This window comes from Rhinoderma darwinii, chromosome 4 (genome assembly GCF_050947455.1).
Source record: "Rhinoderma darwinii isolate aRhiDar2 chromosome 4, aRhiDar2.hap1, whole genome shotgun sequence".
NCBI lineage: Eukaryota > Metazoa > Chordata > Amphibia > Anura > Rhinodermatidae > Rhinoderma > Rhinoderma darwinii.
Genome location: NC_134690.1, coordinates 395,723,093 through 395,739,185, shown reverse-complemented (window position 1 = coordinate 395,739,185; position 16,093 = coordinate 395,723,093). Strand labels below are relative to the sequence as shown.

Below are 16,093 nucleotides of genomic sequence, written 5' to 3'. Positions count from 1 at the left end.
GGTACTCATGGCTACCAATTCAGATTATATCTTGTTCACTACAGGCAAGAAAATTAAAAGGGTTGTCAGGGAGTTTGATATTGACGACCCATCTTCCTACTCCCGGTACCCCCACCGATCAGCTGATTGAAGGGTCAGCGGATTTTCGGTGAGTGCTGCGTCCTCTTCGGTGCTTATTAGGCACAGTGCTGTAGATTCGGTAGTTGCTGTGCCTGGTACTTAAGCTCAGTCCCATTTAAGTGAATGGGACTGAGCTCTAGTACCAGGCACAGTGACTACAGATATGGATAGGTCATCAATATCCCCGAAAACTTGTTTTATGCTGTCATTGTTACTATGGGCAAGTACTCTACTTTTATGGGCAACCAGCACCATATTTTACACATGAGGCCACCAATTCCTTATCATGAAATGTTGCTGAAGTTTGATAAAGAATATTTTCTAGGGACATATATTTTGTCTGTTGTGGGTCTCAACCCCCGAGGCTGTATGGATCTACCAGTCCCACCGGACCAAAGCTGGCCATACACATGCGACTTTTGAGAAAATCTCATGTCTTACATGCCTGGCAGACTATCCTGAAAAGTTAAACAGGGTTTTTAAAAAGGTTGGATTTCAGCACATCTAATCCTATTGTTTTCCCCAAAAAGAGAGGGTACGAAACAAGCGCAGCATTAGTGCAGGCCCGGCATGACTGGGTTAGCAGCGCATAGAGGCTCAAGTCAGGTCAATTTTAGGTCACTAAGTCAGGGAAAGGTCAGGTCAGGGAGGGGTAGCAGGAGGGGGAGCAAGCCAGAAGGGGTTGGATAAAGAGATAAGAACCTGGCCCCTTTTCTCTCTCTGTTTGTGTTTTGTTACCTTTTCATATTAAGGAGAAAGAAGAAGCAGCTCATTCTGTCTGGACTAGCAACAGCCCGCCCGCCCGCCTGCCCTGAGGTCCAGAATTTTGGTGTCTGGGTGAGGGTTTCTCTCCATCTTCCTGTAACGACAGCGGGCAGTAGGGAGGTCTTTCAGGGCACTTTCAAAGAACCGCTTATTGGAAAGGGGGCCGTCTGAGGTATGGCACGCCATGCTGGTGGATTGGGATTGTAACGGAACGGAACGGTGGTCTTCCCCACAGGGATAGCTCCTGGGGAACTGGGGGTTAAAAAGCATGCAGGACCTGCAACGTATTTGATAATCTCCAGAGTCGGCGCGTTGCGGCTGGGGGGATAATTTTGGGTACTACGCAACAAGGTACCCTAATAGACCTCCCTAGAAGTAGTTATTATTGCTCTCTCTCTCTCTCTATATATATATTTGTTTCGTGTGTATATATATATATATATATATATATATATATATATAAATTAAAGTTTATAATACGGTTATTTCATTAATGGTTGTAATTTTAAATAAAGAGGCTGTTGTGGCCATAATTTTTCCATTGTCACTCAGCGAGTCTGTCTATTATTTTATAAAGGTTGGTGGTTATGGGGAAGGGGAGGAGGGGGTGGTAGGTAGAATTCATAGTCGGAATGACCTGGCAATTCCCTTAGTCATGAGTAGGGATGTTTGGTGGCCGCTTATACATCTTTCACCTAAACGATCACATCTGTATCAGACAGGACATGCAGACGCATTGTTATATTAGATGATCTGTGATGGGACACATTCATGATCAGACAGCACAAGAAACATTGACTATTTTCTAAGGTAGAATTTTTCTTTCAAATAATTTTTTTGGAATATTAATTAGCCATGTGCGTCATACTCGCCGCGGTCACTGGTAACAAAACTAGTCCATTCTTCTAACCGTGTAACGTGCAATAAACACTATAATGCCCTTTTAAACGAAACTTTTTTTTAGCCTTGTATAAACATATTTCATGGTATCAAGGAACCAGTGTTTATGGTGGATTTTTGTCTACTGCAATAATAATTTATTACAATGGGTTCTGCAGTGACCGGCTTTGCTCAGCTCTTCTGGGGGAGTCAAGTGTTGTACGTGGCTCATCTAAAGTCTATTGCCAGTACATCGCTAAACCACCTCTCCCAGGATAAGCTGGACTAAGCCGATCACAGCCGAAGGGGCACAGCTCTCAGCTAAGCACTTCTGCCCCTTCGTTCCGGCAATCAGTGGGGTCTTGGCACTAGACGGCCCCCATTACTACCAAAAAATACCAACTGGATAAAAAAGGTGTGCGATTTTTAAGAGGAGCTTCTCGTCCTTTTAACATCTAATATCCCTGGTTGTCTAGGGTGGTCTAGGGTAGTTAAAGTGTAGCTAAACGATTGACAAACTTCTGGCATGTCATAGTGACATGTCAGAAGTTTGGATTGGTGGGAGTGAGAGCACTGAGACCCCCACCAATCGCTAGAACGCAACAACTGAAGCCCGCTGCTTCGTGTCTGTTCGGCTTTTTCCAGAAAGCCGATGTATCGGAGTATGGGCTCATAGACTTTCTATTGAGTCCGTACACCGATACATTTATTTCCGGAAAAAGCCAAACAGGCACGAGGTGGCTGTGCGCTCACACGAGCTCTTCAGCAGCTACGTTCTTGAGATTGGTGGGGGTCTCAGTGGTCGGACCCCCACCAATCCAAACTTCTGACATGTCATTATGACATGTCAGAAGTTTGTCAAACATTTAGCTACACTTTAAGGACTTAATGCCAGCTTTCTTCTTGCTCTAGGTACTGAAAGGGCCCGTGGTGTAGTGTATTAAAGATCTCAGTGCCAAAATCCCTAGTGGTCTAGGGCAATGAAGGGTTTAATGTAAGCACCCTGGTGGTCTACGGCAGGGAGAGGGTTAATGTAAGCGTCTCTGGTGCCCTAGTGTGTAAAAGGGGTTAATGTCAGTTTCCCTGTTGGACTAGGGAAATAAGGAGTTCAATTCAGCATCCCTATATGAACTCCATGTGTAAATGCATCAAGGACATGACATGCAACCTCCTAAGGCCCCTACAATAACATTGGTTTGCTAGATTTCAGAGTATTTATTTACATCCCTCTTCGTTATGTTCACACAGGCAAGTTGCAGACAAATTTCGGCACATAATACGTCTGGAAACAACCCCCATAAACCGGGCGTTTTTTAGGAAAATTTGCAACGTTTTTTTAAGTCCTTTGGAAATGTTAAAAATTTGCCTCAAAAACCCCTCAGGAATTGACATGCCACTTCTTTTTATGTGGCGTATTTTTACGCTGTGTGTTTGAATTCAGCGGTGTAGAAATACACCTCGTCTGAGCTACACAGCGTAATTTCCCATTGAATGAAATAGCTGTTTTATAGGCGTATTGTACGTGAATTCAAGGTGTATTACAAGGCGTATTACGTGCCGAAATACAGCTGCAATTTGCCTGTGTGAGCATAACCTTAATAAAGATAGTCGAACCTGATTGTAATGCGGGGGCAGGGGGCATTTACTTTGACTTGTGAAGAACTATAGGAAAGACTATAACCACATCTCAGGTGCATATCAATAGGGGTGCAGAGGACTTGTTTACATGAATGGAGTAGTATACATATACTTGCCAACTCTCCTGGATATTCCAGGAGACTCCCGGAAAAAGACGAGACCTTCCGGACTCACAGTAGAGCAGGCAAATCTACAAGTGCACCTTTGTCTATCAGTGTGTTTGGTGCAACTTTCAAATTAATTTTTGATAAAAAATATTTGTACTTTTTCAGATGCAGCTGCTTTGTATCCTGTATATAGAGCAGCTGTATCGTACGTTAAGACCTGAATCCATGAGGTCAGCGGGACTGACGGGTTCAGTGTCAGCGGGTCCTGCGTGTGTATCCACCTATAATCTATCACATCTATGTTATGAACTTAGATGTGATACATAACAGGTGGATCCCGCATGTCAGAAACAGGCAAGACCTGCTGTTACTGAACCCGTCAGTCCCGCTGACGGATACAGGTTTCAGCAAACATATCTCAAAAACGAAAAAAAATTTGTTAATAAAAACTAATTTGAAAGTGGCACCAAACACTGACTGACATTTTTACACATGATGATAGCAGCTAAGGAGACGTTATACTGTATGGGGGCAGCTAAGTGGGAATTATGCTGTATGGGGCAGCTATAGGGGAATTATACTGTATGGGGCAGAAGTAGGGGCATTTTACTGTATGGGGCAGAAGTGTGGGCATTTTACTGTATGGGGCAGCTATAGGGGAATTATACTGTATGGGGCAGAAGTAGGGGCATTTTACTGTATGGGGCAGAAGTGTAGGCATTTTACTGTATGGGGCAGCTATGGAAGCATTATACTGTATGGGGGCATTATAATGTATGGGAGCATCTGTATGGGTATTACACTGAATGGGGGCATCTGTGTGGGCAGTATACTGTATGGGGGCAGCTATGGGGGCATTATACTGTATGGACCAACTATAGGGGCATTATACTGAATGGGGCAACTATAGGGAATTATACTGTATGGGGCATCTGTATGGGTATTATACTGTATGGGGGCATCTGTGTGGGCATTATACTTTTAGGGGCAGCTATGGGGGCATTATACTGTATGGTGGCATCTGTGTGGGCATTATACTGTATGGGGGCATCTGTGTGGGCATTATACTGTATGGAGGCAGCAATGGGGGCATTATGCTGTATGGGGACATTCTGCTGTAAGGGGGCAGCTATGGGGCATTTTAATTTATGGGGGAATGTGTGTGGGCATTATACTGTATGGGGCATCTGTGTGGGCATTATACTGTATTGGTGCATCTATAGGGGCATTATACTGTGTGGGCAATGTTCCCTCTAGGTCTTGGCAGCTCCTGAGTGGGGCAGTTAGGGAGCTGTTAGGTCTCCATCAATGGTGGGCAATCTGATGATCAACAGTAATACCCCCAATAAACGCTAATATAGTGACTAAATAAGAGAATAAGAAAACTTATTTTAAATTAGTTTTAATTACTTTTTTAAATACTTTAATTTGACAAGTCCACGAGTAAAATAGACGACAATTATAAACACCAATTATAGGTATCAATGCAAGAATCCCTCATTACACCACTGCCCCTATAGATAGCGCCACACAGCCCCTGTATATCCTGCCACACAGACCCCCCCTGTAGATAGTGCCGCACAGCCCCCTCATATATAGTGCCACACAGCCCCCTTGTATATAGTGCTACACAGCAATTCCCCCTGTATATAGTGGCACACAGCCCCCCTGTATATAGTGCCACACAGCCACCGCTGTAGATAGTGCCACACAGCCCCCGCTGTAGATAGTGCCACACAGCCCCCATGTAGACAGTGTCACACAGCCCCCCTGTAGATAGTGCCACACAGACACCTCTCCCCTTGTATATAGTGCTACACAGCCTCCTCTCCCCTTGTATATCGTGCTACACAGCCCCCCTCCCCTTGTATATCGTGCTACACACCCACCCCCTCCCCATGTATATAGTGCTACACAGCCCCCCTCTCCCCTTGTATATAGTGCTACACAGTCCCCATCCTCCCCTTGTGTATACAGCGCTACACAGCCCCACTCCTCCCCTTGTATATAGCACTACACAGCCCCACTCCTCCCCTTGTATGTAGCGCTACACAGCCCCCTCCCCCACTGCTCTTTAAAAAATAAAAAGATTATACTTACCTTGCCCCATTCCCGCGACAGACGGAGCGCTACACTGCCTCTCCGGCAGGACGCATGCGCAGACAAGCATGATGTGACATCATCACACCGACTTGCGCGACTCCCAGCACCTTATAGGCTGCAGGCTTAACGTGGTCTGCAGCCTATAGTATTCATTTGTGTGTGCGTCCTGTGGACGCACATACAAGTGAATGTGGCTGCTGCTAGCACCGGAGCCCCCTCCGGTGCTAGCGACGCCACTGCATCCGCCCGCCGCCCGTGACAGTGTGCAGGCTTTAAACTTTAGAGAGCGGGCGGACTGTGGAAGGTGCGCGGCTGCGGGAACTCTGTGTGTGGGGGCAGCTATTTGGCATTATACTGTGTGGGGGCAGCCATGGGGCATTATACTGTGTGGCGGAAAATATTTGCCATTATACTGTGCGGGAGGAACTATGGGGTATTATACTGTGTGGGGGCAACTATAGGGGCATTATACTGTGGGGGGTTCTATGGGAGCATGATACTGTATAGGCTGAACCGAGTGTGTATGGGCGCAGATTGGGTGGGATTAGAGGCACGGCTTAAGAAAAAAAAAATGTGCGTGTTTGTTCCTCTTTGCCATACATGAAAGTTGGGAGACATGAATAAGAGTCCCAGAATACAAGTATTTGGAAATTAGTTAATGTCAGTAAACAGTGTTGTGTCAGAGCTGATTCATCATAAACTGCAGGGGCAAAGCTATAGGAATTCTAAGAACGTGAGATAACAGCAACTCTTCAATGAAACTCTGCACTAGAACAGTGGAAAACACCTGCTGCCCGGGTGACGGGTCCATACGGTACTTAGAACTCCTGCCATTTACATTTATTCCTGCATAGCTTGAAAAGAAAAAAAAATTCCCTGCGTATATTCAACCCAAAGGTGATGCATAATATGCTATTTGTAATCCTGGAAGAAATTTAACTATTAAGGTTAAAGAGATTGAAAGGGAATACTATATATTGATGGTTTATACTTAGGATAGGCCATCAATGTGTGTTCAGTGGGGGAACGACCCTTGGGATCAGCAGAACGAAGGGGCCGTGAGTCACGCCCTTATCTAAGGATAGGCCATCAATGTGTATTTTCAGGAAACCCTTTTAACCAATGCATAGTCACTTGTTTCTGTGGGACAGCCACTGTTCTTCTGCCCCATTATGGGATATGGATGGCCCTCTGGCCTGCCAATCAGCTGAATGCCACGGGTCCCGCTCCAGAAACCCTTAACAATCAGCTATCTCCGGGGGAATCTGGAAGCCATACATTTCTCCTGCTATATTATTACATTACGGCCATTGAAATGAATGGTAACCCCTGTGAAACATAGACGACCAAGTTGTTCAGTGGCCGTCATTCATTGCAGATCTTCGTTAATGGCTCTCCGCTGTGGCTAAAGGGGGGGGGGTCTCGATTAGGGGGACTTCCTCTATGACATCCATATCTAAAAAGTTTTCTCAAATGTCTGAGAGGTCGACTAATATTGGCAGAAATATATATTTTTCTCAAACTTCAAAAACATCAAAAACATACAATTAGGTCAACTAGATTCCTATGTGTATGAGAGATAGGAAAATGACACTGTAAGCCCTATAGGGGGCAATAACTGATATGAGAGACTCCATCTGTGTACCGCGCTACAGAACACGTTATCACTATATAAAGAACAGCAAATAAAAAATATATTTTTGTATTTTCCCTACTTATATGTATTTTGTTTCTTTTATTAGTGGTGAGTATGACTTGGATGAATGAAACCCGACATACTCATAGCCTCTGAAATTTTTTCCAGAACTCGAGTATCTATCCTACATAAACAAGACTTCCGTGGAGATTTATTGTTTATACATGTTATCTATGAGCAGGACCGCGACGCCACTAATGGGTGGTAGTTCTGGTTTCCTAGACGCTATTTATGGTTACTTAAGGCCACAGCAATGTATAATTTTTTTTATGTATCTCAATAATAACAGTAATGAATAAAAAACATAGCATTAACCCCTTAAGGACCAAGCCATTTTTCGTCTTTTAGGACCGACAGAAATTTTGGGGTTTTTACTGTGCCACATGTTTTGGACGAGTTGAACTATGTGGGTTGACCATTTTAAAGTACATATAATTTAGCGTTTAACTTATATTTATTTTTTGTTTTTCAAGCCCTATAAATAACATGTTAACTTTATTGCTGCCATGATTTGGGGAAATATATATCATTCATATTTTTTTACTTTTATTCAATAGAAACTTTTGTGAAAAGAATTGTGTTTATTCTTTTTTTTTTCCTTTGGCAACTTTTTTTTTATGTTACCTTTACTAAACTTTATTTAACTGTTTTTTGTCCAACTAGGAACTTTTACTTTTGAGTTGAACATTTTTTTTTTAAAGGGGTTGTTCATATGACAACCATTTTCCATATGCTCTATTATACCCTATTTCCGCAAGCCCCATTAAGATGAATGGGACAGTCACACAAAATTCTGCAACAAATTTGCCGCGTGAGGCATTGGAAAGAAACGTAACTGTACAGTACGGTCTAACGCAATATAATATAAATAGGAGTACACGACATAAATGACCTGATACAAGGGAAACCAAGTGTCACATTAAAAACACATTTCTATGAATCTTAAGATGGACATTTTTTTTCTAAATTTCCAAAAATTTTGGGATACAAAAATTTGCAAAATTAGCCTACTTGAAATGGTAGAAATAAATGTTTTCAATCAATCAAAGCATCACATATCTGTTGAAATGCTCTACCGATACACAATCAAATTTATTCAGGGCAAAAATCTATCAAAAAATCTAACTTTTTGGAAAAACTTTATGGAATAACTGTTAGATCAAGGTTATAGTATCCAGCGTACGGTATGTCTAGCGTGATCCTAAATCCTTCTGTGTTTGGCCAGCTTTGTTAACATGCCATACTGTTTCAGCAAGTATTTGAGCATAGATTACATAACCCTAAACTGGTTTTTAGAAACCTTAAAGGAACTTGGCGTTTACCCCCTACTCCCCCGCCCAGCAATGTTTCCACTCTCTACTCACCTTATGCCCAGTACTTCAGGGCACAGATGTGATTCCGCTCTACTGGCATAAACCCAGCTGCTGGCATAGCAGTACTTGTGGCGCAGGCTCCTTCACATAACATCTCATGTCTTGCTTAATCTTGCGAAAGGTTTGTAGAATGAGTTTCAGTCTCCTCCCCAGGAAACCTCATTCCTTCCCGTCATTCCTCTCAGCATGGGCACTGTGCACTAGTGACCTGCAGGATGTTAGTTAACTTTACACTTATGTCAAAGACGCACACGTGAGTTCACTTCATTGTTGTATTAGTTTGGCATTTCGAGTTTGGATTGAACTTGCCTGGAAGTAGGCTGGGAAGGAATGGCGTCTGTTTAGTGCTGCACGATCTCCCTGGGGTTAGATGGAATTACGTACAGTACAAGGGCTTAGACTGAAGCTGCATATATTAACTCCTCTGCAGGAAAAAAATCAAGAAGGGCTGGGCACTCGCTACGAGGCTCGTAGATTATCTTTTGAAAAAGTTTTTCCGGCCAGTTTTCCGCCACTTGTTTGGAATTTAAAGAACTTTTCTGAGATGGGACATATGTATTTTTGAAAAAAATAAAATGAAGTACAGTCAAAAAATAATAGAATAGGTTACTTGCCCCGATACCCCTATGTAAAGGTCGCATCCCACATAACAAGAACCACAATTTCTTTATACTTTGGCCCAGTGTCGGATTGTTTTGGGTTTTTTGGGCTTGTATGGAGTTGTCTTCTGCTGATTCTTTAGAGGCCATTATTGTGTCTGAACTGAAACATCCTCTGGTACTCTGGTGGGCCTGTATGAACCTGATCTGACTGTCAGGTATGCCATTGGGTTTCCGCTATTTTTGACAAAGCTGAAGACTACTGTAATCTTGCACCCTAACTGATTTCTAAAAACGCAAATGTAAACAAAGCCTAAAGATGATCTGTCATTTAGTAGATGTCCTAATATAATCGGTCTATGGCTATGATCATCTTTAACCGCTTGATGCATTATCACGTATATGCACGTGATAAGTGTCATAGGGAAGTATGGAGGGCGCTCACGGACTGAGCGCCCTCCAAACGCTGCGTGTGTCAGCTGTGTTTTACAGCTGACAGTGCAGACTAACGACCGGGATCAGCGGTCGCACTGTTCCTGGCCGTTTAACCCCTCAAATGCTGCTGTCAATCGCCACAGTAGCATCTGAGGCGTTATAGAAAGGGGTCGGTCCCCTCCGACAACTCATCGGCGCTCCCAGACCGTGATCGGGGGGCGCCAGTGGTTGTCATGCCAGCCCGGGGGCCTAATGAAGGCCTTCAGGGCTGCCTTTTGTCTGCCTCTGTTAAGCCGTGTCTCTGGCACAGCTTAACAAAAGCCTGTGAAAATAACGATTTTAGTATTGAAGTATATTGTACCAGCGTTCTAAAGATCGCTGGTTAAGTCTCCTAGGGGGACTAGTAAATGTTTTCTAAAAAAAAGTTTAATAAAGTTATTAGTAGTGAAAAAAATTAATCAATATTAAAAGTTCAAAAAAAGACCCTTTTGCCATTTTTCCTCTAAAGGGATGTAAAAAATAAAAAAAATAAACAAAATTGGTATCGCTACGACCGTAAAAGTCTGAACTATTACAATATACCATTATTTAATGCGCACGTTGAACGCAGTAAAAAAAACAAAAAAATTTAAACCACCAAAATCGCTTATTTTGGTTACTTTTCCTTGCAACATTTTTTTTTATAAAAAGTGATCAAAAAGTTGTACGTACCAAAAAATTGTACAAATAAAAACTACAACTCGTCCCGCAAAAAATAAGCCCTCCCACCGTTCAATCCACGGAAAAATAAAAAAAAGTTTTGGCTCTCAGAATGTGGTGAAACAAAACTATTTTTTTTTTGACAAAAAGGTTTTTTCTTTTTAAAAGTAGTAATATATATATATAAATAAAAAACTATATGAATTTTGCATCACCGTAATCGTATTGACCCGCAGAATAAAGTTCAGTTGTCATTTTTACCAAACGGTGAAAGTCGTAAAAACGAAAACCAAAAAAACAATGTAGGAATCAGAATTTTTTTTCAGTTTCCCAGTGCATTATATGGTACTTTAAATGGTGCCATTAGAAACTACATCCCCTCCGGCAAATAATAAGCCCTCACATCACTCTATTAATGGAAAAATAAAAAGTTATGGCTCTTGGAATGCGGGGAGTGAAAAACGAAAACAAAAAAAATGAAAAATGGCTCGGTCCTTAGGGGGTTAAATGAAGGTGGACGTTTGGGAAACATCTACCAAATATGTGGAACATAACAAAAATAACTTTTTTAGATTTATTATATATACAGTTAAAGTTTTGCAAAAGACCACCCTTTATCTAGACCAGATTTACTGCAACATATTAGAAGTTCATCATATACTATGGCCATCTTCTCTAGAAGACCATTTTTCAATGCAACGGTCGTCTCAAAGAGGTTTCACTGCATGTAAGATGTTCATATCCATCTGTTGTTAGTCCTTTTAGATCAAGTTGGAAGGGGCTGCTGGAATTGGTTGATCAAATTCATCTCCTCGTCTTTTTTATACCCCTTGAGGTAACTTAAAGCTCCTGGGCCCACTGCTAAATATGTAAAAGGGCCCCCACCAACCCTGTGCCATTTATTTATTTCATTCTATTTTTATTGGGTTTTTGAAAGGTTAGCAAAATCTGTACACGATGTCATCCATAAGCAAAATACAATCGGCATACATACTGTATATAAGAATATATAGCAAACAAAAGCAACATACAGGGACATGTATAAATCAGATAAGATAAAGCCGGCACAGTAGAATAAAGAAGCATCAGAAAAGCACAATACTGTGATAGGGTGAAATAGTGGGTACAACGATACTTAGCGGACCAACGAAGCCACGAACAAGATTGACACATTTATAGACTGTAGAAGAGACAAAGCTGCAAACTAAGCTATATTTATGCGTCCCGACGCACAGGGTTATAATGGGACCTGTAGGCTTTCTCGGTTAACTGGGAAACTATCCAGGTAGTTGCCATTGGCAAGTCCCTGTCAGTGTAGAGTTGGGTGGTATCCATTAGCAAAAAACATAGGCTTAAAAGCAAAAAGTCCAAGTTGGGTTCGGCGCTCAGCGGAAACACGTCTGAACCAGAGCCCTGCTGGCCACAACCACAATGCTTTATTTATAATGTTGGTGTAATGACGGGGGTAGGGAAACGGACAAGTGAGCCCTAATCTACCCGCCACTCTGTCCCTGCCTATTTGCAACGACCCGCCCTAGGCGACGGGGTACAACTTGGCGGCGGTCCCTACGCTCAGTAAGTGCACGAGACAAACAGACAAGGAAACACAAAGCAAAGGGAAAGGGGCAGTTGCCCACGGCAAACCGTGAGCAACAAGAATGGTGAACGAGCCGAGTCAAAACCAGAAGTGCACGAGGTACCAAACGCAGAGCAGGAGAGTAGTCAGTAAGCCAGGGTCAGTATGGAGCAGGATCAAATAGTAAGAAGCTGTAGCTGGGCCAGGAAACCACACGAGAAGAATCACAAGCAAAGGAGGAACAGGAAAGGCAGGTATAAATAGACAGAGGGCGGGAGCTAGCTCCGTCTGGCCAGGCTGCGATAGGCTCTCCCACTCCTAAGCCTGCCATCCTGAGTGGTGGAAGATGGAGTCAGTCTCAGAGACACAGACTCAGGTGCAGACTGATTACCTATGGGAGTATCCACAGAAGTTGTGCCTGGCAGATCCTTTACAGTTGGAGTCTTGTTATGTGGTAATGGAACCTTTGGACCCCCTCAGGCACTATGATCCTGTCGTGACTTCTACCTCAGCACCCTCTATAGCAAAGGAGTGAGGTTTGTCCTAGGACCTGTAGTACACATCACCAGCAATGAACTGCAGGACTAGAAATAATTCTAGTTGACCCGGTGCCAGGTCCCACATCTCCACTGGCGCAGAGCTCTGTAATAGTTCCTCAATTTAATGAAGATCCACAAATGTAGAGCTAGACTTCCAAAACAAATCCATTGTGTAGCACAGTTGTATGACAGTCGACCTTTGTTTTATTCATTCCTGTTGTATCTCGGACTCACTTAAAAGAAGAACAAACCTGATTTCTAGGCAGAAACCATCAGCAATGGCCTGGAGGAAGGACAATGAGGAAGTATTGTATCTCGGAAGGGAAAAAGATTTGGTCTACACATCCATTAATAACATTACTCAAATCTGCTAAGTGACGGTTTAGGAAAATGAACAAGAACTTCATTGTACACACTATAGGTGAACTGTATAGCCCACTTGTAGGTGTCTACATAAAGGGTTCCTCTACCCTAGGTGTGCAGAATAAGGGTATGTGCACACACACTAATTACGTCCGTAATTGACGGACGTATTTCGGCCGCAAGTAGTGGACCGAACACAGTGCAGGGAGCCGGGCTCCTAGCATCATACTTATGTACGATGCTAGGAGTCCCTGCCTCTCCGTGGAACTACTGTCCCGTACTGAAATCATGATTACAGTACGGGATAGTTGTCCTGCAGCGAGGCAGGGACTCCTAGCATCGTACATAAGTATGATGCTAGGAGCCCGGCTCCCTGCACTGTGTTCGGTTCGGGACTTGCGGCCGAAATACGTCCGTCAATTCCGGACGTAATTAGTGTGTGTGCACATACCCTAAACCCACACAGAGAGAACTTTTTTGATCATTTTTTTCTGCTGTGCTGCGTCTGTATCCTCTTTAGTTATGCCTCTACTAGTTATGCCACTACTAGCTATGGCACTACTAGCTATGCCACTAGCAGTGGTGCTATTGTGCTGCTGGGCTGTTGCCAGAGGGGTTGTATAAGGTTATAAAGACATGGCTGCCTTCTTCAAAATACCTCCAACAAGTGCCACAACTGTCCACAGGTTGTGTGTGGTATTGCAGCTCAATCCGATTCATTTCAATGTAGCTGAGTTGCAATACCAGACACAACCAATGGACAGGTGTGGTGCTGTTTATGGAAGAGAACAGCCATTTTTGTTAACCCTGTACAACTTCTTCAAGGTTAGAGTAGGGACTCACTTGAATGAAGACACTGAAGTTCCAAGTAGGCTGATATAGTTTGATCAAAATTAATTCTAAGTATCTTATGTAGCGATCTTTAAAGGGGTATTCCCAGAATAAAAAGTTCTTAACTATCCGATCGCAGTGAGGAGCTTTAATGGAGTGGCAGTTGAGCATGCACCCGCCGCTCTATTCATTGACTATGAGAATGACTGAAAGAGCCGAGTGCTGTACTAGGCAGTTTCCGTCATTCCCATAGACTTAGTTGGAGCAGCAGCAATCACCGCTCTATTTAGTGTCCTCCTCACTGCGGTTGAGCAGTGAGGAGGAACGGAGGGTTCGGGAGCCCTGTTCTAACGATTTGTGGGGGTCCCAGCGATTAGAACATTCTGGTACAACCCCTAACTTGACTTTTAATGCATTCGATACGCATTGGCAAGAAAAGTGATACGTTATCACGCTGCAGCAAGTTAACAGAGTCAAGATAAGGATTGCCGCATCTGTATGTTATTTTTTTTTTTTTAAAACATTGCTTAACCACTTAGTGACCAGCCTATTTTAGGTTGCAACGACCAAGCTATTTTTTTCAAGTTTTTTCCATCGTCTCATTCAAAGAGCTATAACTTTTTTATTTTTGCGTCGACCGCTGTATAAGGTCCTGTTTTTTTAATAGCACCATTTTGCGGTATATATAATTTATTGATTAACTTTTCTTTACTTTTTTGGGGGGGAATGGATAAAAACAAGCAATTTCACCACTCTTTTGTGCGTCCTAAATTTACTCTGTTTACCGTGTGGTATCAGTAACGTAATAACTTTATTCAGCGGGTCGTTACAATTACAACGATTGTTTTTGTGAGTCATAACTGTTTTATTTCTTCACCAATGCAGCTGTATGAGCGCTTTTTTTTTTCGGGACGACTTGTAGTTTTTATTGCTACTATTTTGGAGTACATGCGACTTTTTGATCACTTTTATCAAATTTTTCTGAAGGCAGGATGAACAGCAAACAGCAATTCTGGTAGTGTTTTTTAGTTTATTCTTTACGGTATTCGCAGCGTGGGTTAAGTAATAGCTTTATAGTTGGGGTCGTTACGGATGCGGCAGTACCAAATATGTGTATTTATTTTTTTTTCATAATAAAGCATTTTGTAAGGGGAAAAAGTGGGTTTTCAATTTTTTTTATTTATTATTAACTTTATTAATTAATTTATTTTTTAGTTCCACTAGGGGACTTTACTATGTGATCATTTGATCGCTTTTATAATACACTGCAATACTTCTGTATTGCAGTGTATTATGCCTGTCTGTAAAACTGTGTATCAGTGTAAAAAACAGGCAATCACTAGAGGCAGACCTGGAGGAGACACGAAAATGACAGATGAAAAACATATAAAAATGGTAACACACTTGGTTTTGCTGGGGTGTGGAGAAGCTGGACACTCGGTGATCATCTTCTTATTTTAAAGGGGTTGTCTTCATGAGACAACCCCTTTAACATTGATGGCCCAAGCCCGGACAACCCCATTAAGGACACGGCAAATTTTGGTCTTAAGGACAAAACAATTTTTTTATATTTTCTTTTTTAGCTTTTTTTTTGTTACAATCTGATTTTTATTGTAAAAGTTTTCTCAAATACAAAAGATACAAGCAAAATGTACATATCAAGATATATACCAAACAATAACAGTGGCATTACAAATACCGGGAGTACAAATAAACAGATACACGTTTCCAACATCCAGTAGCCAAACAAAATCAGGCATACATCATGTGATTCATAAGATGTGAAACAAGCATCATTAAACCAGAACGTCACGGTAATAAGAACGTGCGTGAGTTACACGTAAATCTATGAGAAAAGAAAGAAAGGGAGGGGAAGAAGACTTGAGAGAGTAGACGTAGAATTAAGGAGTAAAATAGAGAATAAAGCGGAGAACTGCATGCAGTGTTAGATATATGGAAAGGGAAAGAAAGAATGGACTAAGGGAAGAAAGGTCATCCCCGTTACCAGATGGAAGGTGTGGCCCCAGTTGGGTCGCGTAAACTAGACTAAAGTGGAGTTGGTGTTTAGCTCAGCCATTCAGCAAAGTGTGGACCGGATTCGAAGGAGGACCATGTGAGCCAGAGTGACATAACTCGATCATAGTGGTCCCGGTCCTCTGCCATGAGAGATTTCATTCGATATAGAAGGTCTATCTCGACCACCCATTCACCAATCATGGGAGTTTCAGTGGACTTCCAGTGTCTAGGGATGACAGTTCGGGCCGTAGTCAAGATGTGTCTCAGGAGACCCTTCTTTATGCTTGGCAGACGGTCAGGGATCAGAGATAAAAGAGCTACCTGAGGAGTGGGTATGATAGGAGATCTCTCGAC

At 42.5% G+C, this 16,093-nt stretch overlaps 1 protein-coding gene across 2 annotated transcripts in view; it reads left to right on the top strand.

Moving 5' to 3' along the window:
* Nucleotides 1-16,093, top strand: part of TAF1A (TATA-box binding protein associated factor, RNA polymerase I subunit A) — a 471,716-nt gene that overhangs the window by 129,949 nt on the left and 325,674 nt on the right. The window lies entirely within an intron of this gene.